This window comes from Sinocyclocheilus rhinocerous, unplaced genomic scaffold (assembly GCF_001515625.1).
Source record: "Sinocyclocheilus rhinocerous isolate Xijiao unplaced genomic scaffold, SAMN03320098_v1.1 scaffold940, whole genome shotgun sequence".
NCBI lineage: Eukaryota > Metazoa > Chordata > Actinopteri > Cypriniformes > Cyprinidae > Sinocyclocheilus > Sinocyclocheilus rhinocerous.
In genome coordinates, this window is record NW_015670976.1 from 828 (window position 1) to 17,024 (window position 16,197).

The 16,197-nt window shown below is 36.7% G+C and overlaps 1 long non-coding RNA gene across 1 annotated transcript in view; it reads left to right on the top strand.

Annotated features, from left to right (window-relative positions):
* Nucleotides 1-5,645: 5,645 nt before the first annotated feature.
* The window catches only part of LOC107734379 (uncharacterized), a 16,368-nt gene continuing 5,816 nt past the window's right edge, over nucleotides 5,646-16,197 (top strand). The window contains exons 1-2 of the long non-coding RNA XR_001639085.1: nucleotides 5,646-5,655; nucleotides 11,410-11,414. This is a non-coding gene — a long non-coding RNA (uncharacterized LOC107734379). The remainder of the gene's footprint in view (nucleotides 5,656-11,409; nucleotides 11,415-16,197) is intronic.

A 16,197-nucleotide genomic window follows, 5' to 3' on the forward strand; every position in this document is an offset into this window, starting at 1 on the left:
TAGATAGATAGATAGATAGATAGATAGATGTGTGTGTAGGTAGGTAGATAGATAGATAGATAGATAGATAGATAGATAGATAGATGTGTGTGTAGGTAGGTAGATAGATAGATAGATAGATAGATAGATAGATAGATAGATGTGTGTGTAGATGGATAGATAGATAGATAGATAGATATATAGATGTGTGTGTAGGTAGATAGATAGATATATAGATAGATAGATAGATAGATAGATAGATAGATGGAAAAGTTTTGTTATAGCATGAGAGAATAAACTTTTAATAAGACTTTTTCTTATTATGACATAAAAAAATTTCTGTCTCATTTTGGTGGATCTAACTGAGAGTAAATTTCACAAGTAATTAAAATAAATGTGAATTTTTTAAGTAAACAGAGCGAAAAGATATTTTCTTGTAAAACAATAATCAGTGCAGGGTTAACATCGGCTAATGGAATTGGAAGTTAACAGCAGGCGGATTTGTGATGCATCATGTCAGGGGTGATGAGGCGCCAGTGTGTTTGCTGGTTCTCAATGTGAGCCATCAGCAGGAGAAATCCTCCACCTCGTGCACTTCACAAAGTCTGAGATCTCTCAGGCCCCCCAGATGCAACAAATCAAAACACAGTCACGATTTCCCTGCTACACTCTGCGTCGACAATTAATTACGGTGCTCGCAGTAAAGACTAGCCCACTCGCTGCGACAGTCACCCGGCATCTGATTTAGCTTGCAGACCTGTAGAGGTCCTTGTACACAGTGTTATTAAAATATTTATAATTCATGAAAAGTTAATGAAATGGGTTGCAATGGAAAATCTGAATATGTGTATATAGATTAAAAGTTTGTTTTTTAGCGATTCACGTCAAAACATCGATATGATTAATGGAAGTGCTTTTATTTATTTTATATATAATTTTGTGTTAATTTAGGGCTTGATTTGGTGGCACCATTATTTTTTTCCCATTTTGATTGATGGACTAATTATTATAATGTTTAGACAATTAATTATACATCTGAGAACCCCTCATTAAACAACTATTGAAAAATACTGTACTACAGAACTATCTCTGTGATTTATGGGTAGCACTCTGTAATGGGAACAAAACTCACAACAGAGCCATAATATATGACAAAGGAAGAAAGGTACCGCCGTATGCAGTGGGTTTCCTTGACTCGGTGTGTCTGTGTGTGTGTGTGTGTGTGTGTTTCCATTAGCACTGCCACAGGCTCTGGTGCAGTAATGAGGAGGCAGTGCATGGAGAGCGTTAGATGGATTAAAGGCAGGCAGACGGTGGTGACCCCGCTCACGTCTGCTGCCATTCAGTAATGCGTTTCACTCAGTGACTGAGGGAATTCAATCAGATCCAGCTGAAAGCACAAAGACTCCGCTGCCCTTCCTGACCCGCACACACACCCTAGTGCTGTTGCATATTCACTGACACCCATGAGATATATTCCCTCTCGCTACTCACTGGAGTTGTTCACACAAGTCTGAATGGTTGGTGAAACAGCAGATGTCGGCATAAAGTGTTAGACATTAAAGGTAGGGCCGGGGCGATTTTATTGGTTAGTTTGATTGCAATGTTTTGGCACAATTGTATTTTTTAAAATTGAGGAATTGTAATTGCAAATGTTACAATGTGACACGTTGACAGTACACCAATAGCTGTCCCAATTCAGAGGCTGCATCCTTCAAAGACCGAATGCATCACAGAGGCTTGACGAAGGCTGTCCCAATTCAAAGGCCCTTCAAATAGGTAGCTGTAGTAATATGTCCTAATGAAAATTTTAAATCCATATCAAGGCTTTCGATCCAGATTCTAGCAAGGAGACCCTGGAGATTTGCTCTTTAAAGACTGTATTTCAGCTGCAGTTTTTATATATTATACTTTAGTATTTGAATAAATTATTATATTCAGATATAGTAAATAGATATTGATATGCTGTTTATGCTTAGCAGCTACACTAACATAAAATACCATGGTATTATCATGTTTTTACACTAAGTTTATGCATAGCTTTGACCGTTCTCTGTAGATCCTACCTTCTCGATTGGTTGATTATGTACAATGCCTGCACGCTGTTGGTTAATTTGAATTATTACCTTCAGCAAGTATGAAAACAATAAGCAAACAAAGCCAAAACCTGGACATTTCAGGCAATTTAGAAATCCCAGCCAGTTCATGTCCGAAAAAAACAACAACACAAAAACGTATGGTCAACAAGTACCATGCTGTTATCATCAATGTATGAAACCAATACTTTCATTTGTTGTTTCTTAAAACAGCCTCAGCCTGAAATATGCCATCAAATCCCAAGATCCCCACATTATCAATATCTGTTGGGTCTGGCGCTACAGATATCTCTTCAACTCTGAAAGGAGGATCAGATTACATAGCTCATATATTTTATGTCTTTGGTTCTTTGGGCCCTGCTGGAGAATTGGTCCATAAAGGTAAATCCAAGAAAATCCGGCCTCCCCGAGAGCAGCTTCACATGGTAACTTATTCATTACACTGTTGCATGAACTGGATCGATACAGGAAGCCAAGCAGCAATTTAGCCCCCTGCACAGCAAACAAGTCCACTGACGAATGTTTCATGGCCCCTATATCTTACACTTATTATATTAGATGCGTATGTAGCTCTGCCTGAAGAAGGAGGGTTTTGTGATATGGCCATTGGTTATGACATTTAAAACCCTGTTCACACTGACAGTGATGACATTTCTGGAAGTCGCTATATTGTTAGTTGCTACTAGATGCTTGTCTGCTATATGCATCTGTATCAGGCGGTGCATCCCATTAGCGGACATTTGCATAAAGATAGAAGTTGTATCTTTAGCTGTATCTTTGTAGCGCTTCCTTCAGTCCATGGCAAGGAAGCGCTGTCTCATAAATGACGGAAAAATCCATCAATGATGGGGAAGGAGTTAAACACTTCTGGTTGGTTCATGACTCAAGAAGATTGCATTCAACTTAGCCTTCATTGGGAATAGAAAAGGAATTCAGTTTTATTTCCCAAGAACGTGAAATAACACTAAAGTCTTTGTGAACATGTCAAGATGAAGCTCTGAAGGCATGATCATGATGACTAGGTCCTGACATGACGCTGTTTCATGATGGATGGCCACACAGTGCTTACGTTTACATGATTCACCGACTTATCAGCCATTCGCTGGCTAAGCAGATGGTGAGTAGGCAGCTGTCATACACTCAATGGATCTGCTTCATACTGACGAAGAATTGATAGCCTTTCGGTGTGTAGCCGCGTGGAACGTTGTCACGCCACTGTGGGCATGATCAGAGCAAATACTGCTGGCTCTCCACTCGTACCCATCTGGGAACAAATGAGCTTATGTTTACGTGACCAAGTTTCCATGTTTCCCGTTGGTCCCATACAAATGCGCTAGATCTGTGTGCATATATCCATGTTAATGTTTCCCTCAGGCCTGCAGTGGAGTCCATTCCATCCTTGCATTTCCTTCAGCTGGTAAATAAGTCCTTTGTTCTTCCAGCATTTTGTTCTTCTTGTCATAATTATTTATGATACAGCACTGGTTTTACCCATTAGTCTGTCATACGGATTGCTACCTTGACCTGTGGAAAATGCTGCAAAGCATCAAATAATTTGAGAATCTACTTGGAAAAAAGGAATTATAGATGCTTAAAACATATATTTCGAATAATACTTTGAGTTTCTTCGGTTTACGTTTCTTTTTATCTTGCTTAGTTAGACTTTTGACTACTGGCATGATGTCTGGTCCACTTTGCCAGATTACTTTAGCTGTGAATTGCCCACTTAGATAGGAAAAGTCTTTCTGACCAACATGTAAAGCAACTGAAACACATTTTTGTTCTCGTCAATGTAGGGCTGGGCGATTTGGCAAAAAAAATTAAATCTCGATTTTTTTCAGAACGTTTGACCGATTCTCGATTTTTACGACTTTTAACTAGTCAACTTGAAAATGTAACTACAACATGATTCAAGTAACTTTTTCTTTATTAACCCTCTAGTTTTTGTGGATTACTAATTTCTATTTCAAGTGCACCACACATGATGTAAATGTTAAACAAATCACTTGTTAAATATCTTTGCAAAAAAGATGCATGAACTACAACTACATATTGTACAAACTTGTCTTATACATATATACTATACATATATACTATTGTCTTATACATATATATTATATGGTCAGAAATAATACAAGGAAAATGCTTTAAAAAAAAACAACTCAAAATTCAAGGTATTACAAATTCAAAATGACTGAAGGTAAAACACCAGTCGACCATTATTAACTATAAATGTTCTGTAAAAACAATGAACAGCAGCTGTTCCCATGATGCAAACATGAAATTTCAGACATACACAGTAGTTCTTTACAGGTTTTTATTTGATTGCTTTGATTGCTTGTCCTTCACTGAGCGAGTCACGTGAGCGGTTAATCACGTTTGCTGACATGCGGTTGGATCATTGTTTTGTCTTTACTGTTAACATTGGCATATTGTCAAAGTGTCTAATTCTAACGTTTGGTAATATTTCTAATCAAAATCAAATTCCTCAATTTATAAAAAAATAAAATCGGGGCAAAACATTACATTCAAATTAAAGGGTTAGTTCACCCAAAAATGAAAATTCTGTCATTAATTACTCACCCTCGTGTTGTTCGAAACCCGTAAGACCTTCGTTCATCTTCGGAACACAATTTAAGATATTTTTGATGAAATCTGAGGGCTCTCTGATCCTCCCATAGACAGCAAGGTAACTACCACGTTCAAGGTCCAGAAAAGTACCAAGATGATCGACAAAGTAGTCCGTGTGACATCAGTGGTTCAACTGTAAAGTTACGAAGGATAAATGGATAAAGAAAAACATTTTGTAAATGCTTTATACAATTTGAATGATGCATTTAAAAATGATGTATTTATTTATTATGTGTTGTTACAGGTATATGTATCTAATATTTTAAATCTGAATTTAAGAAATAGTGCACCCAAAAATTTAAATTTGCCGGTCATCTAAGCTGTAGATGAGTTTGTTTCTTCATGGGAACAGATTTGGAGAAATGTATCATTGGACCACTTGCTCACCAGTGGATCCTCTGCAAGTGAATGGGTGCCGTCAGAATGAAAGTTCAAACAGCTGATGAAAACATCACAATAATTGTTGATCCACAAAAGTAATCCACACCACTCCAGTCCATCAGTTAATGTATTGTGAAGCCAAAATCTGTGTTTGTAAATATATAAATATTTTATATAAATATTATATAAAATATGAAAAATAAGTGTGCTGTTTTTCACACTAGTGTGCTCTAATGTTCAACCAGGAAATTTGTTTTGAAATGCTTATATCTTGTAAAAAAAAAAAAACAAGAACAAAATAACACTTGTGGTGTTTCCGGTCAAAAATGACTGGCCTAAAAAAATAGCTTATAAATCTCTTGTCGTGTTTTATTATCACCAAATATTGGATTCAATCTTTTTGTCTACTATTTTTCTTTCAATTAGGACTGGTTTTGTATTTATTTTTTAAACTGACTGATCGTAGGCCTCATTGATCTGAGCTTATATTGGTCAAAAATGACCATTCATTGATCAAAAAGAAGATAAATATTTAGTGTTCGGAAGCATGTTAATCATGTTCACACATGTACGTCTGTGCCTGCAAATATAAAGGTCTCGGGTGTGTGGATGCATGCATACTTGTGCTACCACATACTCACACAAACACACACAAGTTTATGTACACAAACAAACTGTTTTGAGTATTACAGGCTTTCATTCGTTATCGATCAGATCAATGAGGCCTACGATCAGTCAGTTTAAAAAAAATAAATACAGAACCAGTCCTAACTGAAAGAAAACTAGTCGACAAAAAGATTGTATCCAATATTAGGTGATACTATAGCATATCAAGAGATTGTGTAATTTTTCTTGCAATTTTTTTTGCAATTTTGTACAAAATAAAAGCTTTTCAAAACAAACTTCCTGGTTATACATTAGAGCACACTAGTGTGATAAACAGTGCAATTTTTTTCATATTTTATATAATATTGACAAAATGATCTAAATCTGAGGTGCATAAACTCAACCTTAATGAGGCCTACAACCAATGCAAACAACAAATAAAAACAAAACCAGTCCTAATTGAAAGAAAACAATTTGACAAAAAGATTGAAACCAATATTTATTGAGAATATAACAAGCGGTTTACAAGCTATTTTAAATGGCCGGACATTTTTGACCGGAAGCACCAAAGCATAAATGGCTGCCCACTGCTCCGGGTGTGTGTTCATGGTGTGTGTGTGTGTGTGTTCACTGCTGTGTGTGTGCACTTTGGATGGGATAAATGCAGAGCACTAATTCCAAGTATGGGTCACCATACTTGGCCACATGTCACGTCACTTTCACTTTCACTTTCAAAGGTGTTGTTATAGTGTTTTGAACACAACAAGGGTTAAATATAAATATTTAGTGATTTATTAATTTATTATTTAATTGTTTTAACTGTTTTTAAACATGGATTAAATGTATTAGTGTTCGTTGTAACAATGCAGTACCACTGGAATATGACTTTTCCCTGTAAAGCCAGTCAATCAGATCTTACAGAATGCGTCAGATTTTCAGTGAATAGAATGTTAGGTGGTCTGTCTGAGGTTTACATTACTTCTTTACTTTCTACTGTATTGTTATACTTCTTCTTGTGTTCTATTGCCTAAATATCACGTGGCTATTGACTGATTGGTTTCTCATTATTGTGTCATCTTTTAAAAGCTTGAGGCATTCCGTTTGCTCATTTTAATGCATGCACAAACTTGACTTTGGATCTATATTAAAAGAGCGTATCTGATATGATAGTGACAGAAGAGCGGGGACCATAAATATGCAGAATTACACTACGTTAATAATTCATTTGTTCCACAGCCTTTACCCTATTAAAGATTGAAAAGGATTCTCTTGATTAATACTTTATCCGCTGTAATCAGTAGGATACAAACTGGCTTTTTATCCGTCTAGGTTTGTCTTACTCATACTATCCCTGAAATATGAAACATGAAATATCCATTGAGGAATTGTTCATAGTCTGAAGTGCATTGTTGCCCTTCTTCTAATCAATCTTTAATTCAGCTTCAGTGATGAAGGCTTCACATGCACTTGCTGTTCATACCTTGATATAAATGATTAAAAAAGGTAACTTCTACCTAATTAGTGTAATGACACAAACCTACGGGTTCAGAAATTAAGTGCATGTAAACAGCCAAACAAATCAGCATGCATCAGCTTTCGGATCCTAATGCTTTGTGTACAAAGTCTCAGATGCGCTTGAATATTAAGTGTTTGTGATGTTTCCTCACCTGCATTAACATTGTTTTCTATTGCAGTCAGTCTGTGACAATACTGAAAATCACAGAGCTGCATTTTGTGGCTCAGATTCACTCCTTTTCAACAGTAGCACACTTTTTATTCCTATTTTAGACCAGCCGTTAGGTGCATTGAAGAAGCCGTGCCATCACCCTTCCCGAGCTCCTTTACTGATCGAGGTGCTTCCCTGTCAGTACCGGTACCTTCTCCGACTCCTTTCTGCCTCTCACCTGTGCGCTGTCGTTGTCATTTGCACGTGGTGGTTGTTTTGGTCCTGTCAGTTTCAGACACACATGGTGGAGCAATCAGCGCTCACTCGCGGGGCGGCGCGCTCTATTAGCCCGCACCTGGTACTCATTCCCACTTCCTATATATTCCTGTCTTTGTCTTTTTTTCGGCGTGGGTATGTCTTATGTCTCCCCACTTTTATGACAGAGATCTTAATATTTCAGTGACTCCTTCTCTGCCTGTAGACTTCCCTCTGAGCTGGAATTTTAATTTGATCTCCCCAAAGTTTTTTCTTCCCATCATCAGAGGCACTTTCCTTTTAATTAGGTTCATTATTTTCTCATGAACATTGTCTTTTTTTTATTTGTCCCCCCTGATGTGGATGGGAGCACGTATTAGAGCAGAGTGCAGAACTGGAGCAGAGCATGTTTTTGTGCTAAACTGATTGAGCTGAAAACCTGTAATTCTGAGTAAATCATAAGTAGGTGAGGGTGGGGTAAGATGTGCCACTCCATTAATCTAGTAAACTGTGAATTTTTATTATGTGACCGTACATGGCCCAAGGGGTTATTATAGTTAACTAAAACTAAAACCATAAAAAGACTACATATGCTGTATGAATATACTATATGAAACATAAAAATTAACTAGTTAAGGTGAAAAAGTGGTTAATATATTTATATGCACTTTCCATTTGAACCTAAAATCTCACTGTTTCCCCCTCACTAAGCAGTATTGTTTTCTTCTATTTCAGTTTGAGGTTTTTTTTTTTGTTGTTGTGGAGACTGATAATTATGGAAGCCCGTTTCCGCCACTGCAAAAAAAAAAAAAAAAAAAGTGTTCACAGCACTCACTGGTTAAAATCATTAGCAGCCCATTGACTGGATTTTCTGTCTGCTCCTCTCCTCCCTTCTGAGAGCTTTAACCAGTAGGGAGTGTCATGTTTCAGAATCTTAGCCTTTCTGAAACTCAACTGATTATCATGGACGTGCTTCCAGAAATGGATTGTGAAGGAAACTCTCCTCCTGTATGTTACCCGTTACTTGAGCTGGAATTGCTTCCGCTCGACATTGTGTTAGTATCCATGGACTTGATGAACCACACATGTAGTCATTTCTCAGTTCAACTACCATTCAAAAGTTTGGGGTTGATAAGATGTTTTTATTTTTGTTAATGACTCTCACCAGGGCGTCATTTATTGGATCAAAAATACAGTAAAAACAGTAATATTGTGAAATATTATTACAATTTAACTCAAATCAAATGACAGGAATATGCATACCAATTAATTTTAAGTCTTGCATCAGTGCAAAAACAGCTGCTTCAAAATATAATGCTTCAATTAAAACCATCATCCGCCTAGACATGACAGTATGTTTGTGATTTTTTTAGTTATAAAAGCCACACACACACACACACACACACACATGTCTGGTTTGCTATCCTTGTGGGGACTCTCCATAGGCGTAATGGTTTTTATACTGTACAGACCATATATTCTATTGTCCTACAAGTCCCCACCAGAATAGAAAAACAGGCACACACACACACACAAAATAATGGCTCAAAAAGAGCTGTATATGGACCATGATCTATATAGGATGTATGCAACGGGACTGAAGGCTCCCCAAGAGACATAGAAAACCACTTTCAAGTTATAGACTTTGATATGACCTAAATCTTCCAGTATATGGTGTTACTGCCATGTTGGAGACTAATAAATCAAGGCTTGGAGCTTTTGTTCTTATACAAACTGTATTTCCAGTCAATTTAGAACTGACTTTTATACTTATGAAAATGGTAGTGGAAAAAATAAGAAGATTGGAACAAAGAAACAACTAAAAACAAATATAAGATGCAAATGTGGTGCTTGGACTGAATCATTATTTTTCAAACGGTTGGTCTGAGACCACCGAGGCCCCTAAACTAAATCCATTCAAATGAATTAGCTGCATAATACAATTTTAAAAATCAAGGAAAAGCGTACCTTTTACCTTTGTCTTTAGATGTCTAACAAAAGCTGCCATGGTTTTAAATCTTAGAACAGGAAGTCATGCTGTGTCTGTCCTATGTCTCTTAAATTGCACCGTGTAGTCAGGCAGTGTCTTGGAATACTGCTCCCAATTACTGGATGGAGAGGCAAAGGCCAAGCTGAAACCTTGGCAAAAATGAGGCCCTGATATTACGGCTCCTCACAGTGACAGAACCTGCGAGCCTAGCAGACATGGAAAAACACTGCTCACTGTCACCATGGCCTTTAGCGCTGTGTGCGACTGCCTTTAGCTTTCTGCTGGGCTCTTGTGCTTTTTCACTTTGCCATATATTTCAATGTGCTTTTCTTTTCGCGTCCACTGTCACGGCAATGGATATTCTGAAAATGCATTTTTTTGAAACATGAAATAACACCTCTGAAATATTTTTCTTTACACTTTATCTGGCTTTATCTGTTTTGTAACTTAACTGTTGTCATGTCCATTTGTTGGCTAATAAAGTTGTGGTGGACAGTCTTAATTAAAGGAATAGTTCATCCAAAAAGGAACATTTGATGTTAATTTTCTCACCCTCAGGCCTTTCTTTCTTCAGCAGAATAGTAATGAAGATTTTTAGCTGAAACCTTGGTCCTTGGGTGATTCATAAAGTGCAAGTCAGCAGTTGAGAGTCAAAAAAGCATATCAGACGAGGCAAAATTTTTATAGAAGGAAAACCATAAAAAGGAACCATGTACAGTGCGCGTGACGCAAATTCCGTCACCAGAATAATAATACGCGTGTACTGTACACGCACCATCCCATTTTTTCTGGAAAGTATGTTACTTTTGCATTACTTTCTGTTACCTGGGCTGGGCTTGCTTATTTATTTTTAATAACAAAAAAAACCCAAAAGTTATATTTTTGGCAACTGTAAAGGTCCTTTCGCACCAAAAGTGAAATGAATAACCTTCAGGCTGAATGACGTGTCTTTGCAATTACTCCCGATTGCTCTCAACATGAGGACAGGAGAGATGCGAGTCAATAAACGGGAAAACAAAGTAACTGGCGTTACTTACTTGAAAAAGTAACTCAGATATTTCATTGTAAATTTAAAAGTAATGCGTTACTAGTTACTGATTACGTAACTCACGTCACTTGTTATGCGTTACCCCCAACATGTTGGTAATAATGCTCGGTTTCTTGCACAGACTGATCATTTCGCTTCATAAGACCTCAATATTATCATCAGGAGCCACGGGTGTTCATTTTGTCTTGCCTGTATATGCTTTGTTTGACACTCAAAGTGCCGGTACCCACTGACTTGCATTTAATTGATAACGATGCCAGTATCACCCAATGTAAACGAGTTTGTGAAATCGGTGCAGTCATGCGCATGCAAATAACACCTTCAGTCTATAGGTATGTGTGCAGACGTGTAGTGTTTCTTTATAAAATGACATCGACTGACAACTGCTGGCCTGGCATGCATTATACAGTGTTCTAGTCTAGAACTTGTCATCTGTACGTGAAACTTTTCAAAAACACTACATTGCTGTTGTGTAAATGTACCCTTACTGGAATTAGTTATGACTACTGAAATTTCGGTATTGTGACAACATTAGTATGAAGCATTGTCTGGTTCAGCCCACCAAACTAAAAGCTTGTAGGACGTGACCTTCATATCAAATTGTAAGTGTTTCTGGAAAGCGCAGAAGATTTTCAATTACAGCTGTGAAAAGCAAGCAAATGCTAAATCTTGTTCAGTTCTATTGTTAGTTAGTATTGTCAGTTATGTACAGTACAGGATATTTTCACATTAAAACTGTGGGCTGAAAATGAGCAAGCCAAAGTTTAATTTATTACATTACCAAGGCTGTTTAATAAGGCTTCATGGTATTTTTGCACTGAGCTTTAATAACATCTCTAATTGAAGGTTGGAAAAGGCAGTCGGCAGTCTTTTTGTGTAAAATAGCCATTAAAAAAAACTGAAATAGATGCTAATAATAAACCAAAAATAGACTTTTTATATATTTATTTATTTATTGGTACCACAAGCTCAAACTCTGGCAAATTAATCAAGGAAAATATATTGCACTGCCAGCTTTGACAAAAGAGACAAGAGATGAGGTTTCTTTCTTCTCTTGCATGGAGAAGTTGTTTCGAGTTTCGTTTGATAAAACTAATTCTCAGTCAATGTCAAGTGGAATCGGGTTCCAGCAATTTGATCACAAACAGCTAACAAACGTCTGCGCTCTCTCTATCTCTAAGGTTCAGTTCTTCTTCTGTCACTCAGAATAGATTTCATATCTGTGCTCTGTTGAATACGTTTTTTCTCTTATGTGCCTCGTCGCAGTTTTTCACACACACCTTTCCATTCGTGGCAAAGCCTGTATGAATAACTGCTCCTGCCGACTCCCACACCAAATTTTGCCAAGCAATAAAACCGAGTCAGCTCCAATAAAATGGAATTGTTGTGTGTGTTTGGATCACTGTTCGCCTTCTGTGGCCACTGAATTATTGAACGCCTGTGTGTTCACTGAAAATGTCAGCTGTTCTTTTTACTAAGGCAGACAGAGCTGTAATGATAGAGGAAGCTATGCATAAACCATAATCCTCAATGGAAATAACATGCTAGCTCCAAATGTCATCTTAATTGATTCATTATATACCTAGTTTTGAAGTTGAAAATCATGAAAAAGGTTGTAGTTTTGTGATGTGATGGTGAAATGTTCAACATGGTTGCCTCCCTTTTGGGTCTTGTTAACTTTGCCTGCTACACATTGTCATGTCCTTCGCTGTAACTAGCTAAAAATAGCAAGGCTACTAACTTTAGTTTTCATAATAATGTAGCTCGTCCGGTAACAGCCCACATTTTCCGACAAGTAGCCACGCAGCGTGACACATTCTGACACATCGGATTGCATTGCGCCTGCAGCTTTAGCTGAGAGAATATAACGAAATTCTCCTAAAATTTCCCCTCTCTCTCGTATGAAACATTGAGACGGATGATTCGTTTTATATAATTGTGTCATTCGGATGGTTCATGCAAATGAAATGGTTTAAAAAAAACAACTCCATTCATTGGAGTCCCCAAGCAGAAGTCCTTGAACTGCATTTTCATCTTCTTTCGTAGTGAAGTATTTTGTTCGAATCAGGGTGTTTTCTAGTTGTAGTTGTATTTAGTTTTTGTGCCAGATAAATACTCATTAAACCTATATCAGGGCTCGTTGTCACAAAAGCTGTATCTCAATAACAGTGAGGTTTTAAGTGAAAGGTTAACTAAATGCTTGTTTTGCTGTCCTCCAATGCAGTCCTTTAAACTAAACAGCTGCTGCGTAAAACAAGTTGGCACTTTGATTTTGCTTAAAATGTTATAATAGGCTATACAATATCTATAACTATTATAATATTTATTAACATTTTGAAAATGGCTTTTAATTTTACATGTACACATATATATATATATATATATACGTATATTAGTACTGTTATATATATATAACCCCCCAAGCCGGTCCGCAGAATATTTTCCAAATGTAACCGGTCCATGGTGTAAAAAAGGTTGGAGACCCCTGGTGTAGAACATGACGACTATCTGTGGAAAACTTTATATGCATTTGGTTTTAGTTCTGATTTTATTGGGTATATAAAAGTTTTATACAATGACATTGAGAGTGTATTGAGAGTTAAGGGTGGCTTATGTGCTCCTTTTAAAGTGTGTCGTGGGGAAAGACAGGGCTGTTCTCTGTCTGGGATACTTTAAACGTTGGAAATTGAACCACTTTTAAATAAATTGAGGAGTTTTAGAAGGGGTATTTGTGCAAGCCTGTAAAAGCACTTTATGTCTCAGCATATGCTGATGATGTTGTCATAATACTTAATAAGAAAAAATAATGTGGATATGTTATTAAAAACATTAAGGGATTTTGAAATTATCTCTTCAGCAAGAATTAACTGGGGTAAAAGCAAAGCAGTGTTAGTAGGAAAGTGGGAAAGAGGGGTACCAACACTCCCAAATGGGTTAACCTGGAAAAAAGATGGTTTAAAATATTTAGGAGTGTTTTTACGAGATAAAATTATTGTTCAAAAAAATTGGGAGGGATTAATTGAAAAACTAAAAGGTTGTTTAATGAAATGGAAATGGATTGTAACGAATTTATCATATAGAGGACGCACCCTCATTATTAATAATTTGGTGGCCTCTTCTTTATGGCACCGACTGGCTTGTATTGAACCACCTGCATATTTACTTGCGAAAATCCAATCAATTTTAATAGATTTTTTTTTTTGGGGGGGGGAATGCATTGGTTACCCCATAATGTATTGTACTTACCAAAGGAAGAAGGAGGACAAGGACTTGTACATTTACAAAGTAGGACTGCAGCTTTTCGCTTACAGTTTATACAGCGATTCCTTACTGGCCCAGAGAACTTAAGCTGGAGGCCAGTGGCCATAATGATTTTAAAGACTGCTGAGGAACTATGTTTGGATAAGTCTTTGTTCTTGTTAGATCCCAAAACAGTCAACACATCCAGGATGCCGGAGTTTTACAGGAACCTTTTTAAAGTATGGGACCTCTTTCAAGTGAAAAGAACTAGTTCTACACCATCTTTATTCTGGCTGTTGAAGGAACCCCTGATCTATGGATCACGTTTGGACATTTTGGGTGCATGTCAGACAATGACTGCAGCATTCATTAAATCCAAGATTATAACAATTGATTTTTTGTGTTTTTATATAACTAATCTTTTTTCTTAAATAAAGATGCTTGAAAATTCTCTCTCTCTCTCTCTCTCTCTCTCTCTCTCTCTCTCTCTCTCAGGCTGTTTAATAAGGCTTCATGGTATTTTTGCACTGAGCTTTAATAACATCTCTAATTGAAGGTTGGAAAAGGCAGTCGGCAGTCTTTTTGTGTAAAATAGCCATTAAAAAAAACTGAAATAGATGCTAATAATAAACCAAAAATAGACTTTTTATATATTTATTTATTTATTGGTACCACAAGCTCAAACTCTGGCAAATTAATCAAGGAAAATATATTGCACTGCCAGCTTTGACAAAAGAGACAAGAGATGAGGTTTCTTTCTTCTCTTGCATGGAGAAGTTGTTTCGAGTTTCGTTTGATAAAACTAATTCTCAGTCAATGTCAAGTGGAATCGGGTTCCAGCAATTTGATCACAAACAGCTAACAAACGTCTGCGCTCTCTCTATCTCTAAGGTTCAGTTCTTCTTCTGTCACTCAGAATAGATTTCATATCTGTGCTCTGTTGAATACGTTTTTTCTCTTATGTGCCTCGTCGCAGTTTTTCACACACACCTTTCCATTCGTGGCAAAGCCTGTATGAATAACTGCTCCTGCCGACTCCCACACCAAATTTTGCCAAGCAATAAAACCGAGTCAGCTCCAATAAAATGGAATTGTTGTGTGTGTTTGGATCACTGTTCGCCTTCTGTGGCCACTGAATTATTGAACGCCTGTGTGTTCACTGAAAATGTCAGCTGTTCTTTTTACTAAGGCAGACAGAGCTGTAATGATAGAGGAAGCTATGCATAAACCATAATCCTCAATGGAAATAACATGCTAGCTCCAAATGTCATCTTAATTGATTCATTATATACCTAGTTTTGAAGTTGAAAATCATGAAAAAGGTTGTAGTTTTGTGATGTGATGGTGAAATGTTCAACATGGTTGCCTCCCTTTTGGGTCTTGTTAACTTTGCCTGCTACACATTGTCATGTCCTTCGCTGTAACTAGCTAAAAATAGCAAGGCTACTAACTTTAGTTTTCATAATAATGTAGCTCGTCCGGTAACAGCCCACATTTTCCGACAAGTAGCCACGCAGCGTGACACATTCTGACACATCGGATTGCATTGCGCCTGCAGCTTTAGCTGAGAGAATATAACGAAATTCTCCTAAAATTTCCCCTCTCTCTCGTATGAAACATTGAGACGGATGATTCGTTTTATATAATTGTGTCATTCGGATGGTTCATGCAAATGAAATGGTTTAAAAAAAACAACTCCATTCATTGGAGTCCCCAAGCAGAAGTCCTTGAACTGCATTTTCATCTTCTTTCATAGTGAAGTATTTTGTTCGAATCAGGGTGTTTTCTAGTTGTAGTTGTATTTAGTTTTTGTGCCAGATAAATACTCATTAAACCTATATCAGGGCTCGTTGTCACAAAAGCTGTATCTCAATAACAGTGAGGTTTTAAGTGAAAGGTTAACTAAATGCTTGTTTTGCTGTCCTCCAATGCAGTCCTTTAAACTAAACAGCTGCTGCGTAAAACAAGTTGGCACTTTGATTTTGCTTAAAATGTTATAATAGGCTATACAATATCTATAACTATTATAATATTTATTAACATTTTGAAAATGGCTTTTAATTTTACATGTACACATATATATATATATATATATACGTATATTAGTACTGTCAAATGATTAATCGCGATTAATCACATCCAAAATAAAAGTTTTTGTTTACATAATATTTGTGTGTGCACTGTGTATATTTATTATGTATATATAAATACACACTCATACAGTAAATATTTTGAAAATATTTACATGTATTTACATGTATATATCTATATTTATATAATTTATATTATATATAAACATATTTAA